This window comes from Meles meles, chromosome 7 (genome assembly GCF_922984935.1).
Source record: "Meles meles chromosome 7, mMelMel3.1 paternal haplotype, whole genome shotgun sequence".
Classification (NCBI taxonomy): domain Eukaryota; kingdom Metazoa; phylum Chordata; class Mammalia; order Carnivora; family Mustelidae; genus Meles; species Meles meles.
The window spans coordinates 43,673,633-43,692,136 of record NC_060072.1 but is presented as its reverse complement, the minus strand read 5'-3'; positions in this window follow the sequence as shown (position 1 = coordinate 43,692,136).

Sequence of the window (18,504 nt, the reverse complement as noted above, 5' to 3'; positions counted from 1 at the left end):
TGTTTGAATTTTCATTTAGTGCCAAGAATATTTGCTGATGGAATCATTTACTCAAAAGCACATTTAAAGCTAAATTACCTAAATTATAAGAATAATTAAGCACAGTGGAGAATGTAGTCTAGATTGGGCTGAAATGAAAGCTCACTTCTGTGCATATTCATAAATTTATGTTTTTCATATTAGAAAAAATGGAAACTAGTGATTTTTAATCAAGACATTATGTCAACTCAGGATGTGACTATTTTTGCTTGGGTATATACTTTAAATTAAGTTTAAAAGTCAGAAAACGTGTTTATTAAATACAATAAAATTAAATGTTATTCTAGTTTAAGGACAAGCAAAGGTGAGGTCCTGGCTTGAGAGTTCCTTCCAACTGCACAGAAAAAAGAGTGAAGAAGAAAATACATACAGAGAAAGAGAAAACAATTAACCAAGATATCCAACTAGGAATTTCCCTAGATGAAAATAAAATAGAGCAGCACATAAACCATACATTTAGTACAACACCCCTTCATTTATGTTTGTTGTTGTTGATAAGATAGATATAAGATATTAAGAACCCATACAGGTAAGGCATATTAACTATAATTGCTTCATTGTCTCAAAGAAATCAATGAAAAATGTTGGAAGGAAAATCAAAGGGGTGCCTGGGTGTCTCAGTTGTTTAAGCATGGGAACTCTTGGTTTTGGCTCTGGTCATGATCTCAGGGTTGTGGGATCTAGCCCACATCAAGTCCCACCTCAGGTTCTGAGCTCAGCGGGAATCTGCTTGATATTCTCGCTCCCTCTGCCCCTCCTGCTTGTGCTCTCTCTTTCAAATACATAAATAAATTAAAAAAAAAAAAAAAAAGAAACAAAAGATTTTAGGATAGGTTAAAGCTCCAAAAAAAAAGTGTTGGGGGGAGAAATCTCGTTTTGAAAGCTAGTAGCCAACAGCTAGACTATAATGGTATTATACGGGGGGACATGAGGGTACAGGACGATAACCTGGCAAACCCATATGGACCACTGCACCCTGTCCCTTGGCCAAGCCCTTAACAGTGGAAATGTACAAAGCATTTTACTTGATCATTCTACTCTTTGGGACAACCATATTAGCTAGGTGTCAATATTTCCTCAAAGAAAAGATAAATCTGAGTTTTAGGTTAAATACTTTCCCAAAGCTGGGAAGCCAATTTACAGTGTAGCCTGTAAATTGAGACCAATGTAATTATTATCTCTATAGAGTTCCTGCAAAAAAAAGAAGGTGGGCCACACAGATAATAGTTGAAGTTAAAATTGAAAACAAACACATAGCTTAGTTCAAATTCTTCATTTCAAAAGTGAAAATAAAAAGACATAAAAAATTTATTTCTTAGTGTTTGAGAAAAGCAGATAATGAGCACTCTGTCATAAGAATATCAGCTTTATAGTTTTATTTGATAATATTTCTAGAGGCAAAATACCATTTTAAGAGAGATTCAGGTATGGGCAACACTCTCGGGTCCCCTCCACTTTTGGGAGCCTTGTACTCCCTGTAAATTTTACTTTATTATCACTCAATAAACTTTGCTTTGCTGCCCACCAATAAAAAAAAAGGGGGGGAGAGAAAGAGATTGATTCAGGTATTAGGTAATTAAACTGGAGGAGAGTTCGCTACATGACAGCATCTCATCCAAAAAGCCTTGCAAAGTCATGATCTATCTATTGTTTTCCTGAAGCCTAGCAGGTGCCAGGCACATAACAAATGATCAGGAAATGTGCTTAATGAAGGAACAAACAAAATGCATGATTATGATAGCTTATCATTAGAGTTATGTGGTAAATGACACCAAACTATAACAATAAATTATCTTCTGGTACTAAAATGTTTCTCTTATGATGACAGATATTCTGAAGTCATATGTTAATTGATTTTCTTTACAGAATAAATAATTAGATTCATACATTGCATCTGCAACCAAACTAAGGACACTATTTTCATTTTGTTTTTAAATCCCGACCAAGCATCCACTGGTGACAACTGTAGAAGTTAGAAAAAGTGGCCTCCTAAACGGACAAGAATATATATACAAAGGAGCTAAGGAAAGGCATAAGAGCTCATAGCCAGTCTATTCAAAGGTCACCAATAATTCAAATCTCACATTGCAGTTTCTAAGATATCACAATAGGCCATCCACTTAAAATTACTGCTATGACAGTATTAACACTTTCAACGCTTCTCTGCAAATACTCATAAGCAAAGTAACTTTTTTAAAAGATATCAAGGAGATTACTGACTCTGACAGCTATTCTGAATGAAATGTTATGAAATCTGAAAGACTGCTACAAGACTGTAAAACTATCCATAACATGCAAACAACAAAAAATTATCTCTTCCGTGTTGTCTTTTATTCAGAATAAGTAACAGAAACTTATGAAAGAATTACCATTTTATACAAGACAGCATACAAATTAAAATAACTGAAACATGCACTTAACATTCCATCCAGATACCAAGATGCCATCCTGATAGAAATAGTCATTGCATTATGCTAGGATTATTGTAATTACATGTTTTTAAATTCTGTTTATTACATTTTAACAAATATCATAACAAAACTAGAATGGAGCTGCGGGAATATTCAGGACAGTGTTGAATCTGTAAACCATGTCAAATAAAAAATGGTTGAAGGAACAGTTGGAACATTCATGGGAAATAAAATACTCGTGAGAGTATTAAGTCTGAACTTGTTCTGCTTGTAAGAGAAAACAGATTTATTTGTCTGTAACTCCAAAAAACAAATTTAACTCCAGCAGAACACAATCATCAAGATACGTAGTCTTGTTTCAACAATTTTAAAAAATCTCGTTTTAAATTAAGCAGTGTGGTTTAGAATGGCTTCATGGATCACTAGTATTTTACCTCCTAGTGAAACCAAAGGTGACCCCAAGATTGAAAAGGGATTCTTGCCTTGTGGGAGGGGGTTTGGACTATCTTAAGTCACTGCAAAATCTGAGGGCTTTACAAATCAGTGAGAAAGTTTATGAAACGTTAAGTGAGAAAGTAGCTCTAATTGGTCACATTTCCTCATAAAGAAGACATGCCTTCATTTGAAAATATTTTGTAATTTTGGAATTTTTTGTGTTTAAAGGATGTATCTGTATTTTTAGGCCACATTTTCAATCAGGAAGTTTAAGAAACCTATTTTGGGAAAATACTACAGAAAATCCAGAAAGACTATTTAATAATGCCAAATCTGCCTCTACCTTTTTCTTATGGACAGGCACCATGAAATTAATAGGTAAAATAAAAGTATCTACCTTGTTATTCAGTCAAAATAAGTCAATTCAAATGATTTCAATCTTAATGACTCAATAAAATACTCTATTTGTGGATATTCTTTTTAGCAGGAATCTTGTTTATTTCAGAAATTAAAAGAACTCCTTTCTGGGGTGACCATAAGACAAGCACAGAGGCCTTGGAAATCTCCTAAATTTAAGTCCATAAAAAGTGAACTGCAAGAAGAAAGGAAATGCTTTTTCAGATAGTTGGATGAGAGCCAACAGCTTGTTATAATGAAGTAGATACTTTTGGGGGGATAGTAAAGAATTCTCATATTCTTTGGTAGATCATACAAATAAAGGTGATTGATTACAGTGTTTGAGTTGATAAGTTACCTGGGCTTCACTTTTAATTAATCTGAATAAAAATAATACAAGAGAAATAATTTTGGTGAAAAAACAAAAGTTATCTATGCATTGAGCTATATCTCTTGGCTTCAGACCTCCAAAAGATCAAAGAACAAGGGCTAGCAGTAGATGAAAAAAAAAATTGGAGCTGAATGCTGAAAAGACACACTAAATCAATTTATGAAAACCCAGAATACCAATTTTAGAATTGAGAACCTGTTGGAGGAAACAATACATACTCAATTTCAACTGCGAAAAATTTTTCTTAAAGTCTTTATTAGATTGGCTCTCAAAATTATTTAAAAGTCTACCTCAGAAATTGTTCTGATGTTTGTTCTGAAAAACAAAAATGAAAACAAAAACCTACTTTTTCAAATCAGATATTCTACCAGCAATGATTATTATGTAAATACACGAAGTCATCCTTTATATATGAGAATGAGTATTCAGATATAAACAAAAAGACAATATTTACCTTTTACTATCTGGAGTGAAAAATGATACTAGAATTTGGCCAAAGCTTTGAGAACGTCTGTGCTAATCTATGGACCCAGGCTAGGACTCGTCAACGTTTCTTAAGGATATATTTGACACATACTACTACTTCAGTCAGCATAAGCAAGGAAGGGTGTGTATTTTAAGGAGTCTGGATTATTTTTTTTTTGGAACTGCATTGCAGGAAGGGCAGCTGGGATGTCACGAGTCACCTGAAATTGGACAGCCATCAGGAACTAGAATAAAAGCTTTTTTAATTGATTTCCAATTTACGAATACATTGCATTAGCCAATAATTCCCATCCTGTCTCTAAAACATACTGATTAATTCTCTCAGGGCATTTGAAACACTTGTGTTTAATAACCTCCTGTGATCCAACAGTTCTGCCATTTAGGTTTATTGGTATGCTTAAAGTGGTTTGTGTTGTTTCCCTAACCTTTTTATGCTGGTTGTACTTAACTTTTGTAAGCACATAATGCAATTGTTATGTAAATGGATGAAGTAAAATAGCATATAGTTGGAAAGGCTTTTTCTATGAAATGTAATTTGAATGCTTTGGAAATGCATGACAAAGATGCATTACAAACTTACAGTTAAATAGGAGTGTGAAACCACAAAAGATGGGAGAAAATTATTTTTAAAAAAGTAGAAAAATTCTTCACTCAGAATGTCTCACAAGGGTACTTAAGTTCTTGCTTCATTAAAAAAAAAAAATTAAAACCAGAACTTACGAATGATACATTATGTATTGAATTTATGCAAAAAATACCACAACTCCACAATTAGTGGATCTATACTTACAGAAAGGCTTTGGCACTCCATGAAAAGATATGGGTATAAATGTGAATTTACATTAAAAAAGAATTAGAATCTTGGGCTGCCTGGGTGGCTCAGTCAGTTAAGGCTCTGACTTTGGCTCATGTCATGATGGTAGGGTCCTAGGATTGAGCCCAGAGCCCTGTGTTAGGTTCTCTGCTCAGCAGGAAGTCTGCTTCTCCCCTTCCCTCTGCACACTTCCTCTCTTCTTCTCTCTCAAATAAATAAATAAATCTTTAAAAAAGAATTTTTAGAGTAAGTATATACTCCTTTTTAATGATTCCTTGCTTTAACCAAAGTTTCAATTACTTGTCTTTATTTTGTAGAATAAAAGAACTTCCTTCTACCATCCAAATCTCTGTATCTCTCTGGGATCAATTGTTACTTGCTCCTGCTTCTCTCTTGTGCATTGTTTCACTGTAACCTGTACTTAAAATGAGCTGAACTTATTGTTGTGTAAGTAAAAATGTAACAAGAGACAAACCAAAAACATCTTTTTTCTTTGACGGAAAATATAAACTATTACCCTCTTTGATGAAGTCTCATGGAAGACACATAGTTTTGTTTTGTTTTATTTTGCTTTTTCATTCTTAGATCATAGAAAGTCCTTTAGGCACTTTTAGTACCAAGAAAAATCTCACTTCAGTAATAAATGCCCAGTCCCATGTCATAATTACATAAGTTTATACTCTCACCTAATTCAAAATTTCTTTCCTATCCAGAACAAAGCTGCATTCTCTCATTGTTTTCCTATCTTTATTGTTAGCTGCTTATAGAAAAAAAGCTGAAAATTATTCATCCTTAATTCTCTCGAACTGAACATGTAGCAAATATCCACTACATGTGTTTAAATAAAATCATTTCTCAGGAAAGAACAGATCTCTCTGAGATATAGAGATTTTTAGCCATAAATGAAGATGCAAAGTGTCACATTCTTTCCACATCACAATTCCCATTTGCCTTCTCCCCTTTCCTCTCCTTGCAGCCACGAGACCAACCACACTAACCACTGCCAGCAACCACCACCACTAATAGCAAAAAAACCTTAACTATTTACAGATACAGAATAGTTTGGTCAAATCATTTCTATCAAATCTGATTACAGGTAATAAACTGGCCAAAAGAATTTTCCTTTATATAATGCCAAAAGTCAAGGAAAAAGGCTAACTCATTTGACTGAGCTTCATAAAGTCATAGCTGTTCGGTGTGTGGGTTGTTGGATCTTTAAACTGAGAAATTTAAGTCTATAAGTTTGGCTACTGTAATTCTCTTTTCCATGATCAACCTGTGGCTACCTCTGCCGTCTCCTTCAGAACAATAATGTGAATGTATGAGTATTAAAGCTTACATCATTAATGTGAGATTTGTTTGATTGAAGTGGTAGGTTCTGAGCAGAGTTCTTATTAAGGACTTATTAAGGAGATCAACTCAAAGATGAGTGGATTTGCAGAACATTCATTCATTCATTTAATCAAAAATGTGGAGTTAATAAATATTTATTAAGCTTTTCTTATATGTCAGATACTGTTCTAGGTAATTATGGTGAACAAACACAGGCTGTATTTCTGCCCTCCTACAGTATTCACATGCATTAGCTTAGTTAGGAAGGGATAGGGATACAAGCTACTAAACAAGATAATTTTAGGATGATGCATACCATGAAGTATTAGCTCTAATGAGGACTGACTGGGGAAGTTCACTTTAAGTGGGTATCAAGGGAGACCTCACTGAGTAGCTAAGAGCTGATGAATCTCGTTATTCAACCTACTCTAGGGGCAAAGTGCCTGATTGGGTTAACTCTTTGGCATAAATTTTTGAGAAAATAAAAATAGAGCAAATATTTGGGTTCAGAATTTCTTACTCTTGTGCTTACTGATTCTTTCAGGACAGCCATGAGATTTGCAGTGAGAGAGAGTGAGCTCATCTTAGGTCTTCAGCTAAAAAAAAAATGTCTGCACTTTGGAGTATTGAATGCTCCCAAGAAATGTGTTCTTCCAGCTCTTATAGCTGAATGGCTTGTCTTAGCCTATCTCGAGATATTTCTTGTGAAAGAATAAGAGTGCTCCCTTTCACAGCCATAGCTGGTGAAATATTTATGGATTTTTGCTTTCGACTTTGATATTTTATGTCACCACAGGGGTCAGGCAAGTCCTTACATAATTTCTTTTCATTAAGTATCGTTAACTCCTCTGTCATTAATATTATGCATTAGTTTCCTCGATTTAATATGCAATAGAGAATTTTCTACTCACTAAGGCTGAGTGAGTACCTTCTTGCTACAGATGACTAAACTCCTTCATTCAGTCACAAGCGATTATCAAAGACTCACTACGTATCAGACATAACATAGGAGCTGAACATAGATGGGTAAACAAGTCTGCCAGTTTTCTTGATTTCACAGAACTTGTACTTTTGTTTATATGTGTGGATTTTGTTTTTATTTCAGAAAAATAGCCTTTTATTTTCTTCATTCCCAGGCCTATAAACATATTTCTGTGGTTCATAACTGAGAAATGACATGTCATTCTAGGTATAAATATGGTTTTAAAGGTGTAACTCTGCGAATCACTTACTCAAATTTCTCATTAGCGGTCCCGACAACAGGATCCTGCTGTGCACGCTCTTTTAAGAGAGCCTAAGCATTTGTGTGTGTGTTTGTGTTTGCTTTTTTGTCAGAATGGTAAAAGCAGATAGCAACGATGATCCAAATATATTCAATCACAGCAGTCACAAAACATGACAGATTCATTTCTCATTTCAAAAAAAACAAAACCCTGTATCTATACCCATTATTGGGAAAACACAATGGAAATCCTCACAGTGTATTTAAATTCACCACAATTAACATGATGCAGCAACAGTTTCTTCCTCCCAAGCTTCACTATGGATTAGACTCTGGGTCTCTGAAAAAGTAAGAAAGGACAGGGTGCCTGGGTGGCTCAGTGGGTTAAGCCTCTGTCTTGGCTCTGGTCATGATCTCAGCGTCCTGGCATCGAGTCCAGCACTGGGCTCTCTGCTCAGCAGGGAGCCAGCTTCCCTTGTTCTCTGCCTACTCGTGATCTCTCTCTCTCTGTCAAATAAATAAATAAAATCTTTAAAAAAAAAAAAAGGAATAAGAAAGGACAGAGCTTGGGCTCTGAAGATAAGCTTCATTGTTTCACCAGTTTTTCTGTCTAGCCCTACTCTATCCACTAGAGACCAGGCATAAACTCATGGTCAGTATCAGTATCAGCATCTGATACTACCAGAGGAACAGGGAGCTCTCAGCACCTTACCTAGAGGTTAGGGCCTCTTGCATTTTTCTTCTTGGCTTATTTTGACGAAGGAGTATACTCCACCTCATTGGTATATTGTGTCATACGGATTCTGTAAGCTTAGAAGGAAGCTTGCTAACCAGCCCGTTTAGTATTTCACTATTAGAAAGATTATATTTGACAGACATATTAGCTAAAAGCAGGGAACAAGAAGACAATTTTATAAAAGAGGCTATTGAAATAAAAATATATTTAATTTGTCATGAATGGAAGATTAATGGAAGTGTTTTTTCTATTCCGAAATTCTAGCTATAAATAAAACTCCTCAATGCATTTCTTTTGTCTTTTCTAGCTAGCCACAAAAGAACAAATTACATAACAGGTTCTTTTTTTTTAATTTCTGTCTACATGATTTACCAATATGGTAATAAATTGGAAAGCTTTCTACTCGTTTTCCCTAACCAAGTCTTTAGCTAAAGAATGTCAAGAAATGAAATTCTAAACTAAGAACCTAAATATTTATTCAGTCATAATTTCCTCTATACTCATAAAAGGTAATTAAATATTATGACAGTCAAATGTCCTAATTATTTGTGATTTCTTAATTAAATGCAAATGTATTCAGATATTCTAGCAGAATGAAGTATATAATTCTGTATTGTTAGGTGTTATTCACTCATTCACCTATTGAGTATTATTCTATGTTAATCAGATCAAATACTGAATTTTGTCTTTCTTTATCAAAGAACAAACAACTATATATAACTAAACACAAAATGCTCAGCATTTCAGTAAATTATTATGTGAAAGTGGTGTGCGGGTGTGCAGATGTGGTTTCTGACACCAGGAGTTTAAAACAAAACCAAAAATCCAGAATTACTAGACCATTTCCGCTGAATATGGGGAGACCACGTTCTACTTTGACTGACAACCACGTTCTACTTTGACTGACAAAGTAGAGTCATCAGAGTTTAAGGGCTCATTGTTTTCAGCTTCATCAGGATCTTTCCTCATGTCACCAACTCAACTTACCCTCATTCTTTCTCAGTCAATACCCTCACTTTAACAGTAGATACCTTGTGCTGCTGAGAGTCCAACTTAATTTAGCCAATAACAGGATGAGGTCCTGTGTTTGATTTTTAGCATTGTCCATCCTGCAGCTACAAGAGATAAGGCTCTCTCCTTCAGGACACACATGGAAGATCTTAGGTCATTTATGCAGTCTCTGAGCTGGGAATTTGAATCCCCGAGCTCATCCTTTCTCTTACCACTTTATTCAGTGATATTAGGAGCAACCAACCATCATTATATTTCTTAGTCTTTCAAAAATATCCAAAAGTATTATGTACAGTGTCACGTAACTCCTTGCTTCTTATAAGTGGTTTATCAGTGCAGACAGTTTTGTATATCTCTATAAAGAGTTCATGCTATGGACTATCAGTTCATAGAATCATTTGCCTGTTTAAATCCAATCAGATTAGAGAATCAATTCCAGAAACCCCAGAACCAGTTTGGAAAATTCATCCATAAAACTCCACTCTTCTGGAACTGCTATCAACAGCAAATTCTGGGTTCTCCAGAGAAGCAGAACCCGTAGGATATATATGGAAATGTATATAAAAGAGATTTACTATAGGGATTGTCTCATGTTATTGTGGAGGCCAAGAAGTCCTATGGGTTGCTATCTCCAAACTGGAGAATCAGGAAAGCTGATGGTATAATTCAGTGTGAGTACAAACGCCTGGGGTCCAGGAGTGCTGATGTTTAAGGCAGGAGAAGATGGATGTTCTAGCTGAAGCAAAAGAGAGCAAATTTGCTCCCCATCTTTTTACTCTATTTAGGTCCCCAAGGGTTTGAATGATGCCCAGGGCATTAATGAGGATGGTCTTCCTTACTCAATCTACCAATTCAAATGCTAATCTTTTCCAAAGACACTATCACAGACACACCCAGAAATAACATTTTAGCAACTTTTTGGCTATCTCTTAGTTCAGTTAAGCTGACCCATAAAATGAACCATCACAAAGGGAAAAATGGGTCTTCTTATTTTGCAATGCATTTCTATAATCGTTTATAGTGCTTTACACCTCACAAGTACTTCATAAATAACATGCTAAATGAACAAATAAAAATTTTAAAAATGGTGGCACAGCCTTTCTTTCCCTGATTTTTTCTTTAGTCAAAGCATCATTACTTTTCATAATGTATTCTGTATATTCCTTCTTTCAGTATCTAGAGCATGATGGAACTTTCTTACATTTTTAAGTACAAAATTTCTAAAGAATATAATTAAATATTTCAAATTATTCAATAAAAGTGTGGAATAAATTATGTGATATTTAAGTTATAACTTTTTTCAATCTTATGAGCATTAATGGCATGCATATTCATCTTCAGGGTCATAGTGTAATAATTTATGAATCACTAAAGATACCCACCTATACATGGAGAGATACAGAAAAGGAGAAAATAATATTACTAAAAATATTAGTATTGTTAATTTCAGGTCATTTTTAAAAATGGAGCAATTTAAGCACAGTAAATAAGTATTTCTGGCATAACAGTTCAAGGTGATCCTATATTGTTACAGAATAAAATTTAGATCATATTTCTATCTTGCTCACTGTATACATTTTTCTTACTCTTGATTGCAAAAGCAGATGGAGACATTAAGATTTTGTTTTATGGGAAGTCAGACATTACAAACATAGCTCTCAAATGTGTTTTACTTGTTTAGAAATGTACTCACTTGAGATGTGACCAGAAGGCAAAATTCTTTTGCTGATATTTCAATCTACTTATTACTCTGCACATGTAAACTGATGTAACTGGCACTGCCAGATGTGATCAATTATCACAAAAACACTTTCTTAATCTAAGATCTGGAAAAATCTATAGCTAGACAGTTCTTATGTTTGATATCTCAACCCCAATTTACATGAAAATGGTTACCAAACAAAACATAATGCAACTGAGACATTGGGCTCCAAAATCTGAAGATAAAAAGACCTTGAATATGGAAATAAGGTAACATTATCTCCATGTATCTATAATGCAGTATTGGTTGGAATTTAAATTAGAACTGGAATCCAAAAATTTTGGAAGCAGCAGATTAGAGTTTTTGAGAAAATAATATATTTATTGATGGGAGTGCTTTGAACAGACATTGGGTTAGAGATTACAGCCCATTAAAAAAATAAGGAACATACATATTACCATAAAATTTAAGTCAATATTTATTCTGAATTCAGTCATCTCTGAGTCTTCATAAGACTATGTATTGAGAAAGTGAAAATAAATCGATAATAGTAACAGTTACTAATGTATCAGTTTGTGCTTTTTGAGTTTTTTCTATTCTTCCCAATATTGTCTGATAGTTCTCACCCCTATCTCACCCTCTTTTGTTGTCTTCTGTACTACAAGACCAGAGAACCGTGTTTCCTTCCCAGATTCTTTGCCAGGTCAGTTACCAATGGGAACTCGTGTTTGAGGTTAGAAGAGGGAAAGATGGGTGGGAAGGAATGATGATACTTCTGGCTCTGACATTGGTTGGGAAGCCCATGCTCCGGTAGTATATGCGGGTGGTTTCAACCACTGCAGCAACAGGAGTGTAGCTCTTCACTTCCTAGGGGCTCTCTGGTTGCTTCTCAGTGGTAACAGAGGCATTTCTAACAGTAGACTACGGCAGCAATAGTGCTCCAGTGGCAACATGGAAAAATGTGGTCTTTATTCTCCACAACCCTAAGGGCAGTAGCAGCTTCCTGCAGTTGCTCTCTCTGGGTCATGCCCCTATTGTTCTTCGCTCTTCCAACAGATTTGCAATCAATTCCTTGTGTTGATTCTCCCTTTATTTTTAATACCTAGATGAGTTTTTATTTTCTTAATTTGATACAGAGTAATATACACATATTGAGTCATCTAATCTCCATACACAGACTTCTAGGATGGTTATTATTACTAGCCTCAGACAAAGGAATAGAATCATAAAAAGATTGAGTGACTTAGCACCTAGGCTTTTAACTGCTATGCTACGCTGCTTAAACCAGAGCCTTTTTCTATTACTAGGAGGTTTGTCTTAATAGGACTGTTGGCTTGTAACCTTGAGACTATGCCTGTATATAAGAATCTACATTTGTTAAGTATTAATTTAGAGAAAATTAAGTCTGCATCCTAGAAATGTAGACTAGTTTGTACTAAGTAGTTAAATATACTATAATATCTTAAATAATCATCTAAGAAACCTAGTATATATAATGCATCTAAAATCACAGTGAGATATCACTTTAAGCTCACAGGAATGGCTATAAGAAAGACAAGCAATAACAAGTATTGATGAGGACATGGAGAAATTGGACCTCTCATACACTGCTGGTAGGAGTGTAATATAGTGAAACTACTTTGTAAAATAGTTTGCTAATTTCCTCAAAAATTTATTAAGCATAAATTTACCATATGACCCAGTAATTCCAGTCCTAGGTATCTACCCAAGAGGAATTAAAATGTATGTTCATACACAGACTTGACTATTTATAGTAGCATAATTTGCAACAGACAAAACACAAGAAACAATCCATTTGTCCCTTAACTGATGAATTTGGTTTCTTAAAAAGGGAGATGTAGGTTACCTAAATAGTGAAATATTATTTGGCAATGAAAAAGGATTGAATACTTGAATATGGATACATGCTGCAAGGTGTGGGAACCTCTACTGATTGTGCTAAGTAAGAGAAACTAGATGCAAAAGAATACACATTGTATTACAATGAGTCATTTAGATTGAATGTCCAGGAAAAGCAAATACATAGAGACAGAAAGTAAATTAGCCAATGCCTGGACTAGGTGTGGAAACTCTGAGTGACTTTGCAAATGAGCACAAGGGATCACCTGGGAGTGATGGAAATGCCTTAAAATTAGTTTGTGGTATTGGTTGTATAAATGATATTTTGTGGTAATTGTTTGCCCTTTAAATCTACCAAAGTCATGGAAATACACACTTAAAATGAATGAATTTATGGTATGTAAATTATACCATAAATAAGATCAAAGTATGTAAATTATACCATAAATAAGATCAACAAAAATACTATTTAAAACCATTTATTTATGTAAATACAAATTAAATAATTCAAATTAATTAACTTTGAAGTGCAATACAAAATCTTTTCATTCAATAAAGCTACTGTTAAAAAACAAATTTAAAATCTTTTAAACATGATATTATCTTTTTACATCCTGATATAAAAGTATGGGTATTATATCCATTCAAAAACAATAAAGCCCAGAAGGCAATTTTTAGTCAAATGTCCTTCAATAACACAGTAGGTAAACATTTAGGTTTATTTCCTTAGGAATGTATTTGATGATTGTATAATTGCCAGTGATTGATCTAAACAAAATACCAATCCAACATAAAAATAAAACCCAAAGTATTGACTAATGATTTTGTAAATACCGTTATTTTACTAATGTGTAACATATATTTCCTATCACAATAACCAGGACACATAAGTTTTCAAAACTTTTATTTTATTTTAGAAAGAGAGAGTGAGTGGTTGGGGTGGAAAGGTCAGGGGGCAGAGGGATAGAGAGAATCACAAAGCAGACTGCCTGCTGATCTCAGAGCCAGATGCAGGGCTTGATTCCAGGACCCTGAGATCATGACTTGAGCTGAAATGAAGAGTCCACCACATAACTGTAAGTCAAATGTTTAATATAACAATTAACCATGTGAATAAAATCAGATAAGAATATTGTGAAGAAATTTTAAAAACTCAATGGTAAGAGTAAATAAATGACAAGTTTTGATCTGTTTGAGCAAGTATTACTTTAATGTAAAGAACTATGCTTTAGTTAGTATTTAGTTACTTCCTTAATACAGCCCTTGTATCAGAGAAAAAACAGACATCTGAAAGAAACTATTTAAAATTTAAGTATATGGTACACATATATTACTTGTCGAAAGGCTGTGATGAGTATTGAAAAGTATATTAATGGAATTATATATATATATATAGTAGTTAAGAAACATATTGATGGAATTTTTTTCAACCTCATTAGCTATTTATTCATTCATCCATCCACAGAGGGGTTAAAAACCTCCTATATTCCTGCTAGTTATTTAAAATCTTCTAAGTGTCAATGACCTCAGACTTATATTTGTCAAGGTGTGATTTCCTCTAGTATATATTGAGAATGTGTGGGAGGAGAAATTTTAGGTCACTTGAGGCCTCCCCTCAGTGAACGCTCCAAAGAATGTGACTTTCTGTTGCCTGCTCATTGTGAACCATTGCTTCCTTATTCCCTGCACAGTCTGAAACTCTTGGCCATGATCTCCTTGACAGAATGCTGTTCTCTTTTCAAGAGTACCAGAGAATTTGAGTAGGACCAGGTGTGTTGCTCTGTCCTCGTGTGTCTCTTTATTATTTATAATTCCACAGTTGAAGATAATGGAATGAAACAGTTATGCCTCTCCTCCCTTGTGTTCTCAAATTTATTTGACATGTTATTACCAGATTATTTTGATCCAACTCAAAGTAATTCACTCAAATAACATCAAAATTATGAATAGAAATAGAAAAATTTCTTTGATAGTTTTTGTAATTATTTGTCTCTCTTAGTCCCCTATTGCTTTCCTTTTAAAATTTAAGAAGTATCTTATTAAATAGTTTTTTAATTTATGCATTAAAATTATCACTTTATTTTAACATGTAAACTATTTTATAGATTCTTGTTTTGTTTAATGATTTTTTTGGCATTACATTTTTTTCCAAATCTTGTATTTTTTCCTAGGAATGTTATAGTTACTTCTGTGGGGATTTTTTGTATATTTTTGGTGTGAATATCCAGTTACTTTTTTTGAAAGGAATATTATTTCTCCACTGATCTGAAAATCTACCCTATTACTGAAATCTTGTAAATGTGCAGATATATCTATTCCCATAATTATCCACTGTGTTAACTGTCAGTCTGTTATATGAAGACAGAGGTGTTTGTGGTAACTGAGACTTGACCTTTGTGGTTTAATGCCCCTGCACTACTTTCTCCTTTGCTCCTTCCAACTAGAAAACGCATTTTTCTTGTCACTGAGGCAGAAACTTACTCCTTGTCATGTTTAGTCAGGATTTTTAAACTATGTCAAATCCTTTTAGTAGCTTTAATGATCCCCAAAGACACCCATAGGGCAGGCGTTTGATTATTCATCCTTTCATTCCCGGAGTTTAGCCAAGATCATAAAGAACTAAAATTATTTTGCTCTTAAATGACCTAAAATAATATGGAGAAACTGTCGAAACCTATTTACATCGTTTGCTTTATGTCTAAAAGCTTTAAGTTTAAATAGCTAAAAATGATATGAAACATAAGTATTTATATTTTAAAGGAAATTATTATAACACATGTTTAAATAATTCAATCTAATTGTGTAACAGTGATACACAAAATCACTTATTTAAAACTATAATAAATATGTCCTTCTCCAACATCCATAAAGTTTACATTAGTCTTTTTCTATACCGGTTTTCCCTCAGAATTATATTCTGCAACAAAATATATTAATTAAAAATATCTTATAGAAATCTTATAACCATAAAGTTCTTTTTTTTTAAAGATTTTATTTATTTATCTGACAGAGAGAGATCACAAGTAGGTAGAGAGGCAGGCAGTGAGAGAGGAGGAAGCCGCCTCCCCCCCCCCCCCCCACCCCGCTAAGCAGACAGAGAGCCTGCCATGGGGCTGGATCCCAGGACCCTGGGATCATGACCTGAGCTGAAGGCAGAGGCTTAACTCACTGAGCCACCCAGGCACCTCTAACTATAAAGTTCTAAGTGTTAAAAAAAAAAAAAAAACTGGATTGAGTTATCATTCAGTCATTACTAGTATAAAAGAGACCCAAATAACAAATATGTATTGCATGTTTTGATAAAAAAATTATTAAACATAAAAAAGTTGGTTTCTTTAGAAGTTAATTTATTAATGAGATGGATAGAGCTGGATTCTTTTCAATTAGTTTATTAATTAAATGTAGCTTGCATGAATAGCAATTATTCTTAAAATGAAATCTTTTTGTTTAGAATCTATTATTTTCTAATTCTTTATTTTTATTAATTATAAGAGTAGAGAAAGCTTGTCTCTCATAATGGGCAGGAACAGAAGATATTTGTTATAGTAAAATAATTCCATCTTTAAAACTCCATTTATGTTATTTGCCAAAAATAACAAAGTGATCTAACATAAAAAATTATAAAAACATGGAGCACCTGGATGGCTCAATGGGTTAAGCCTCTGCCTTCGGTTTGGGTCATGATCTCAGGGTCCTGACATCCAGTCCCGCATCAGGCTCTCTGTTTAGCAAGGGGCCTGCTTCCCCTGTCTCTCTGCCTGCTGTTCTGCCTACTTGTGATGTCTCTCTCTGTCAAATAAATAAAATCTTTTAAAAATATATAATAACAATTTCATTAGGTCCTCTTCATTTCTGTGGAATACAAAGAATTAGAAACCGCCTACCTCCAAAATGAGTTATATCTATGAGATATATATAGATATAGATATAGATCTATGAAATGAAATAAAGCAAAGCACAATAAAAGAAGTGCCTGTATGTATTCACTATCTAATACATCCTATTTCAGTTGAATCCTATTTCACCTGGTGAAACTGAATTGACATTTTATAAACAGCATAAGAATAAGGAAACGGAGGCACATAGAGATTAAGTAACTTGTCCACCATCATGGTACTGTTAATGAACAGAGTCTTATATCAAATCTATGCCTGTCTGATTCTGATCTTTCTCTGAAAACTATGTGGGCTTATACAAAATAAAACCATCATTAAACTTTTTAAAAAGAAGATACAATTTCCCTAAAATACAAGGAAACTAGTTAAATATAAAAGAGTTGAAATATGCATCAAAACTGAAGTCATATCTTCCCTATGAAGCTCTTGTAAGGACACCAGCTCAAATTGGTTTTCTGATGACAACTCCTTTTGTACTTATTCTTTAAGACACCTAATTAGTTCCTTGTGTTTTCTAATTCTATGAACAACAGGAATTGATCTAGTTAAAAGTACTTCATGATAGTGGCATTATTCCCCCGCTCATTATTTTTTCATATGTGTTGTTCTCATCTTCCTGATCTGATTGGAATCTGGGTAGACTGCTCTGCTCAATTTTAAGTCCCACTAATTACTTGTCACATTCACTTGGAACTCTCCCGTGGTTCAAAGTTGACTCCTTTTAGTCCTTTCTACTTATTAGCATCATTTTTCCATGGTCTCCTTGTTTTGTAATTCTTATGGTAGTGAACACTATCCATGAGTTTCCCATATCAGAAACTTGTAACTTTGTCTCACCCACCACACCTGGCCCTTCAGTGTCTATTTGCTAGATGTCTCCTGCATCTTTCTCAATCTTTTTTAACGTTATGGTGGTGTCGTTAGATGAGGATTTCAATCTCTTTTGCTGGGTTATTTGCAAGATCCTTCTCACCTGTCCTTCTTTACTAGTATTGCATTCTTCCAATCTATTCTTCTTCTTCTTTTTTTTAATATTTTATTTATTTGACAGAGAGAAATCACAACTAGGCAGAGAGGCAGGCAGAGAGAGAGAAGGAAGCAGGCTCCCCGCGGAGCAGAGAGCCCGATGCAGGGCTTGATCCGAGGACCCTGGGATCATGACCTGAGCCAAAGGCAGAGGCTTTAACCCACTGAGCCTCCCACGCGCCCCTCTTCCGATCTATTCTTTACCGTGCTCCAAGATTAGCATTCTGATATTCAAGTAACAATGTACATTCAATAAAATATTTCCAAAAATACACTTTATGTCCATTAATTTCTAGGCATCATGTGAGGTACAGAATATATAGCCATAAGCAAAGCACAAAAGTTAAACTCTCCTTCATTAGCTACTATTCAAAGTCCAAACTCGTAACTACACATAATTATCTACCTAATTCTCTTCCTGTAAAACCAAGAGACAAAACTGATCCCTTCCTCCACCTCACTAAATGTTATACATTCTCACTTGAAGTTTTCCTAATGCATTATGGTTTCCCATGCCTCTGGCTGATAATGTACTTTATACTGCCAAGAATGCCTTTACTTATCAATCTCATCCCATTACATACATTTAGATAATAACCAATCCTATTTCAAGGCTTTTAAACTGAAATTGTCACTTCTAAAAATAGTCCACATGGTAATAGAGTTAACAGTAGAATTTTAAATACGTAATTCAGGGAAGTTTAACAGGTTGAAATGTTATCTCCTTTCCTTACTAAACAAGAATAA